Source organism: Vicugna pacos, chromosome 30 (genome assembly GCF_048564905.1).
Source record: "Vicugna pacos chromosome 30, VicPac4, whole genome shotgun sequence".
Classification (NCBI taxonomy): domain Eukaryota; kingdom Metazoa; phylum Chordata; class Mammalia; order Artiodactyla; family Camelidae; genus Vicugna; species Vicugna pacos.
Window position 1 is genome coordinate 21666101 of NC_133016.1, and position 8068 is coordinate 21674168.

Sequence of the window (8068 nt, forward strand, 5' to 3'; positions counted from 1 at the left end):
AAAAGGGTGTTATATAATGGGTTCAATTCAACAAGAGGATATAACATTTGTAAACATTTATGCAACTGTTTTCTTATCATGATAGATGGGTTTAGTGCTCTTATACCAATATCCTCTCTCCTTCTCTTCTTTCATCTTTCCAGTAGGTTATTTTACAATTTTTTCTTAAAACAACATTCAGAGACTATGTTACTATGCCCGTGTAAAAATTATTCACAGCTAAGCATTAAAATGCATGTTATTTTTTCTTTCATTTTTTGCTTTTGTTTTTCTCCAAAGTTAATAATTGCCTTATTGTTTTCATTTGCTTAACTTTCTTTACACCCATTGCATATTCTTCCCATGGTACACATTTCCATAAGGTCAGTCATAGGAGATAATCTATCCTTTCCAATTTTTCCCTGGAGTTGTCCCTCTGGGAGACCTTCATTTTTCTCCAGTCTGAACTTGCTCTTCTCTAGGCCTGCCATCCAGTTGTCATCTTGGGACTTTCTTTTGCCGTCTTCCTTAAAATTTCCTTTGCTTTTCTCTTGAGTTGGTTGGAGTGGGGTTGTCCATGTGTCCTGGATCTCAAGGCTTTCTCTTCTTTGGTTTACTCTCTTGCTTTCCTAAAAGCACATGATCGGGGGAACTACATGGTATAGCAGCAAAGGACATGATAAGCACTGCTCCAGTCTGGACTGGCTGCCCTCCGCGGTCTCCCTCCATTATCCTCCAGGAAATTATTTTGGCTTTGGTTGGATCTCCTGTTTTCTATGTCCCTCTTTCTCGGTTTCAGTGGTGAACAACTTCTAGTAGCTTCCTGAGAAAGAGTTTGGAGTGGTGACTTCTGGAGACTGCATGGCTGAAAAATACCACTCACCCATCTGCTTAATAATTTGTCTGGATATCGAATTCTAGGGTGGAAATCCTGTTCCTTCAGAATGTTGATGGCCTTGCTTCATTGTCTTCTCTGACAGTATGGACATTGAGAGGTTCAAATCCATTGAGATCACTGACCCTTCATATGAGACCAGTTGCTTGATTCCCTGGAAGTTTGCAGGATTTTCTCCTCATCCTCAGTGTTCTGAGAATTCCTATTGACATGCATTAGGATGGAACTGTTTTCAGCCACTATGCTGGAAGCTCAGTGGGCTATTCCGCCTTCATGGTGCAGAATTATTTAAAAGACCCTGGAGCCTACCCTGGGTTGACTAGACATAAGCCAGCTTGGCTTCAGGGTAGGAGGAGCTATATCTAAGCATAGCCATAACTGAGCAGTATCCTAGGGGCCTTCCTGGGACATAACTCCCCCCTCCCCAACCCCACGTCCTCCGCCTGCCTCTTGTTTGCAGAAAAACTTTAGCCTCCTAGGTGAGTTCCAAAGAGTTAATTTAATCAGAGCAGTGAGAAAATGCAGAAACAAAGGAAAACAGTTAAGCAAGACAAAAATACTAACAGTTTGGCTATTAAACAAAGTCCAGGACCTTTAGTTCCTCCTCAAGGGCTATAGATAATGTTCTGAGCCATGTCCTTTGAGATGTTTTGCAGGTACTGAAACCCCCATCCAGTGGAAGAAGTTAACTGCATTCTGATCACAAGCACGTAGAATCCAGACCACTTGGAATCAGAAAGTTGATGATGTTGACTCCTGGTTACTTCACCACCAACCAATCAGAAGAATGTCCATGAGCAGATCATGCACCCCCAAACCCTCTCCCTCATCCTATCTTTAAAAACTTTTCCCTGAAGGCTTTTTCAGTTCGGGCCTTTTGAGCACTAGCTGCCTGCTCTCCTTGCTTGCCATCCTGCAATAAACGCTGTACTTTCCTTCACCACAACCCGATGTCAGTAGATTGGGGGTGAGTGGACTCAAGTTTGGTTTGGTAACATAGCTTCCTATAAGATCAATAGCTTCCTCTCTCCTGCTCTCCCCCAGTGGGGGCCTAGGGGGTGCACCTACAAATTCTCACAGATGCTAAGGTCACCAGATGCTGGGCAGCTTGCATTACCTAACACCTGCAAACATCAGACACCCTAGATCCAGACTGCCTGGGGACCAGTACCCTACTGTCACCCCCTTGACAAGATGGCTTTCCTACAGTTGCCTACAAAAGGGAAACCCACAGTGAGGATGGGGTCCGTCTACTGGATCCAGACCCACACTGCATCCCAGCACCATGACCCCAACATATCTCCCTGTGAAATAATGGGAGATTCAGCCATTCCCACTCCTTGTCTTCCCGTCTCTTCTTACAGACCCTGGCCTTGTGGTTTCCTCTTTCTCCAGCAAACACTATTCCTTACCACTTACTGAGAAATTCTCCTTGAACCCAGGTGCATGTCATAGGCGAAAACCAGAAGGACTCATTTCTACAACAGTTCTATAACTTATGTTCTTCTGGATGGAGAATTACTCTTGAAATTATTTTGAGAATGATTCCGTGATTTCCACTTTCTCAGTGTTCTCTGTCTGTCTCTCTCCCCTGTTATTCTGATGCCCGAGTTTCTGGGTTTTCTGTGTCTTTGTCTCTTTGTTCTTCTTTCTATGCGATTTCCTCGAGTTGATCTTTCAACCTTTCCACTGAGTTTCACATGTCTGCTCTCATGTTTTTGAGTTCCAAAAACTTTTTTTTTTGTTCTCTAAATAGTCTTTAAAAAACAACATTCTGTTCCTGGTATGCAGCATCTTCTCTGATTTCCCTGGGGATATTCATGGTCTTTAAAAATCTTTTTTTTTTCCTCCCTGTAATATCTCTGCTGCCTCCAGTTCATTTGGTCTCCATATTCCTTACTGAAGGTTTTACTAGGAAGTCTGGTAACCTCTGGTTGTCTGCTTATGATTAAGTGGGCAGGGAGGAACCGAAATGCTGATTGGAACTTCTGAGTGGTGACTGGGGCTCTTTGACTTTGACCTTCACTGTAGGGTGATCATCGTGGGCCCCTCATTGAGGACGCTCTGGGTCAATGTCTTTAGGTCTTTCCTCTTGGCTGGCCAAGTGCCCAGAGAAGTCTCTTCTGATCTCCTGTCTGGAGGGCAAAGGTCTGGTGCCAGTGTTGTGGAGGCTGAGATGGGGAGGAGAGCTTGGATGGGGAGAGGTTTATTATGGGAGCGGTAATTAATTCCACTAAAGCAGAGATGAAGACTCTGCTTTATCTTCTGCACAGAATAAACCTCCAGATCCCCTGCCCTGATGGAGAAAGGGGGCAGATGCCCAGTACTGTGGAGCAGGGAAGTGGACCTGGGGTATCTGTCTGTTTCTCAAATCTCTGAGTTTTTGTCAGTTCTCTTGTTCCCGGTTCCAAGGGTACCACTGCGGTCAGCTCTTGAGCCCTTTGAGAATTCCACAGTGGAATTGGATCCTTTCTCAGTGGTTTTTCCCACTTGTTTAGGACTCAGCTCCCCGGGGCCTGCCCATTTCCAGTTACCATTGTCCATTTGCTTTCCAGCCTCTCAAATCTGTTGCCAAAACCGCCTTTTCTGTCTTCCCTGTCCTTGTAGGTTTCTGTCTTTAAAAAAGTCATTTTATTAGTTTTAGTGAATTTTGGAAGGGAGCAAGCTTCAGTGTGTGTGTTCACTCTGCCTTTTTTGCCTTCTCTCTTGCTCTACTCTAATTATCCTACCAAGTGATCAGATCCCTTTAGAGGCCTCAGTCCTGCTGACTTCAACTGTCTGTCACCTGGCAGTCAGGCCAGGCCCCCATGGGGCTGCTTCTCAAATTGCTGCAGCTGGGAGGTGGAGACAGGTTCCCTAGGGACAGAGCCCCAGACTGTCCAGGCCCCCTCAGATCCCTAAAGAGCTGCAGCTCCTTCACAGGGAGCTGGGAGGGAGGGAGGCCCTGGCCAGTAGGGATTTCTTTGGTAAGAGGGGTGGAGTGCAACCAGGCGTGGCCAAGGGCAACCCCCCTCCCCACCAGCAGCCTGGGTGAGCAGCACACTTGCCTTTGGGTCTATGTGGCTGGATGCTGTGGATGGTGGGGAGGACAGCCACACACTGAAAAGACACTGGCATCGCTCTTTCTGGTCTTCATTTGGATGTTTGCTTTCTGAAGTCAGAAGTGCCCAGGTTCTTTCTGTTCGAGCGTGGGCTGACTCTTGCTTGTTAGGTTAGCTCCTCCTGGGGATGATGTCCTCCCATATATTGGCAGCTTTGGAGTCTGCAGTGTGATTCAGGGGGCACTGTTGCTACCCACCCAACAGCCACAGCCTCTCTTTCTGCCTAACAGAATATTAATTGGTGCAGCTGGTGTCGGGCCAACCCTAGGGTGGATCATGAGTGATCAGCACCAGTCATAGCAATCCCATTCCCCTGTGTCATGACTGGTCCAGGGATGGGTATGCCACCCGGTTCTGGCCCTGAGATATGTGTCTGGTCTAGGCTAGGCGATAGTGCAGTATGTGGTGAAATTTCTGGGAAAAATTTTCTTTTTTGATAAGAGAGAGAGTTGCCCAGAGACAAAGCCTTTCTCTCCTTCCTTCCCTTCCTATTTTGGACTTTATCATGTGAGAATATGATGCCTGACTTAGGCAGTCATTTTGCAACATGAGGCAATAAAAACAGACAAGTAAAGCTCATGCACTGTGGTTAGTGGAGTCAAAGGTAGAAAGATTATGGGACCTTGATTATATTGTTGAGCCTCTGAACCTATCCTGATACCACATATACTCCCACCATGGGACTTGCCAAGTCAACAATCAGTGAACGTGTGGTCTGAGCCTCCATTAATAAGGTTGTCTGCTCATTACAATTAAAAGTAGTCTTACTAATAACAGTCACAGACCATGCTTCTGGTTTCAGATTCTTCTGGTGCCTGGAAAAAAAACTGTCTTAGTCAGGGCTGCTACATAGACCAGGTGGTTTGTAAACAATAGAAATTTATTTCTCAGAGCCCTGGAGGCTGGAGGTCTTAGATCAGGATGCCGGCATAGTTGAGTTCTTGCGATAGTCATCTTTTCCTTGTAACCTCACGGAAAAGAGAGGAAGCAAGCTCTCTAGTGACTCCTCTAAAGGGCACAAATCCCATTTATGAGGGCCCCACCCTCATGACCTTATCTAACCCTAATTACTGTCACACTCGGGGGTAGGATTTCAACATGTGGATATATGGGAGGGACACAGTCCACTTGTAACAAAAGCCATGCCTCATGGGAGTTGAAGATAAACTAGCAATTTATTCATTCAATATATATTGAGTGCCTACTATGTGCCAGGCACTGATTTAGGTAGAGAAACAGAAATGATACAGACAGGCCTAGGCCTGGAGGAAGCAGGGCAGATGGAGGGGTCTAAGAACACATGCAAAATAATAACGGAAGGCAGGCTTAGCCTCATGCTGGGGGCAAGGGGCCGGCCAGGTGTGGGAGGTGTTCACCTAGGAAGGTGTCCTGGCAGAGATGGACCGGGAATGACAAATTCAAGCACCTCCAGGGGCGGGCAGGTAATGCAATGAGACGAGTGAGGCTGGGTAGGGAGGGGTGTTACACGGTGGCATGAGGAGCTTTGCCATGAAAGCCAAACACAACCAGGGCTCTGCTGGCTAAATAACTACCCACCAAAGCCCCCACCTCTGTGGCCCCGAACACCATGGGGCTGCCAGATTGTGACCTGCCAGGAAATGGCAGAGGGTCCCCTGTGCTGTCACCTCAGGTAGTTTCCAGGGGTCTCAGGGTCCCTTGGAAGCACCTAAGGTGAATACGCTGCAGACACTGGCTCGGCACTCCAGACGCCCCCTTTAGCCACAGCTGCTGTAATTCTGCCTAAGGGCAAGCCCTCTGGTCAGATGCCTCTAAAGGGTTAATCATCCGAGGCTTAGAGAGTGCTGGAGCATCCAGAGGAACCCCTCGATGGACAGAAGGGTAGACAGAACCCAGAAGGACAGAAATGTGAACTGGGAGCCCCTGGTCACCAAAAGCATCCTTGCAAATGCTGAGTGACGGCTCATGGGTGATGCTGCGGTGAGGATTCTCCTTCTGAGCCGGCGGATGGCTTGGATTCTGTAAACCGTCCCTTCTGGTTCTGAGAGTCCCTGATCCCAGGCCTCCCACGAAGCCCTTCTCCCTGTGGATGGCAGCTCATTTCCTTCTTCATTCAGTTTGAACACTCCCCATCTGGCTTTGCTCTGGAGCGGTTATTATTGGTAATCAACCATCAATTCAGCCCTAATGATGCAACCTGAACACACGTGTGGCGAAGCCTGGCCCACATCTGCCTCGCAAAGGAACAGACCCAGGGGGTCTGGCTGAACTCTGACCTCTTCCTACCTCCTTCTAGGCTCCATTAGGGGGTAGAGGCTGGGTCCCTGGCCTAAACCTTTCCCTCTCCCTTCCACTTCCGCGGGATCAGCCTCCAAGGCTGCAAATCCATCCCGCTGCCTGGCCCAAACGGAAATTCTCTCTCTGGAATCTGAGGGCTTGACTACCCAGAGAAGCGGGGACAGGAGCCCAGGGGAGGGGACAGAAAAGCAAAAGCCTCTGGAAGTAAATTCAGCTGACATGGTAGATATGCTAAAGAGGGCTGAGCAGTGCTTGCTACGCTGTGGGGAAACTTAGCTTCTAGAAGGCTGATTGCAGGGGGCTGGTGCATGCATTTACTTGAACATTAACTGCTTTTTTCCAAGGCAGGAAAGGTTTTAAGCAAGAATGATGCCTTAAATCAAAGCAGTGAGGGATGGTGGCATTTTAAGGTTCTGTGCCTGATTTGGGGGTGAAATGTTGAGGGGATGGGTGGGACCCCTGGGTCCCTCAAGTCCCACTGAAAAGTGAGGCCAGTACCTCTAATGAGGTGTGGGGCTAGCCTGGCATCTGGGGGGTGGGGCAGAGAGTGACATGATGCCAACAAGAGCAGTGTCCCATGGTGGAGCCACCAGAGCCAGGTGGCACACTGAGGTGCGACTCTCGTGCCCTGGACCTGGATAAGGTGACCTGGACTCTGGGAGCCTCAGTTTCTTCACCTGGGAGATGAGGACACGCCGAGCCACCCTGTCCGCTGCAGGGAGGGGCGAGGAACCCAGGATGACAAGGAGTGAGGACACAGAAGGCAGGCTCTGCCAGCAGGAGGCTTCACCTCCACACCTCTCTTCCCACCTCCTAAAGGATGAACCACCCAGTTCTAACCAGAGTCGCCTGTGTGCCAAGCAGACAGCAGCTGCAAAGTCAGAAAGCAGGTCGGAGATCAAAATGCTGGCCTCAGAGTCTGATTCTTTTAGAAAAGAAAATCCTCAATTCTTGTTGGATTAGAAATTTCTTTTGTTCTCCCTCAGCAGGCTCAGAGTGGCAGAGCCAGGAGAAGGGGAAATGATTTTAAAGTCACGCTCGACTCGGGATCTCTTAGCGGCTCCAGGTTGTCAGAAGCGTGGAGCAGCCCCTGGTGCCAGCAGGGAGCTGGGTGCCGGGCACACGGCGCAGAGCAAAGCAGACGCAGTGCGGACCTGCCCTTGGGGCTGGGTTTTGCCCAGCTGCCCCCTCGCCATCTGCGTGACATTCACCTGGGAGGGGTGGGGCTTGCTAAAATGCAGATTCCTGAGGCCCTGCTCTGGGGCCTCCTGAGAATCTTGGACCCGGGGATCTATCTTTTAAAGTGTCTGCATATGATTCGTACACACACTGAATTATAAGAACCAGCCCCTAAGGATGGTGAGTCTAGGGACTGCCCTCGGCCCTCTACATGGGCTTCCACCATCACATATCCCACCTACAAAGGCGAACACTCCTGAGGGAGGGCGAGGGAATCAAGGAGCTAAGAAAAGTCCTAACACCCTCACTCCTTCAAGGACAGGCTAACTTTTTCATCCTCTCACACCCAATTTGTGCATCTGCCCTAACGTTCGTTGACTCCATTTGGATGTTTCCCTCCCTCCTTCGTTGTCTCTTGATGTGCACAAAGTAACACCTCTCTACTTAAGAATTTATAGCTTACACGTTTCCAGCAGCCTGGACAGATTCTTGCATCCCAGCTGCAACATCTCACCTCTGTCTAGTACCCACGAAGGCAGGAATCACTGGCACGTGGTGACTATACCCCTGGCTGCATTTTGGGGAAAGTAAGGGAAAGCTGCAAAATAACCACAACTTCAATGAGAGAAATTTAATT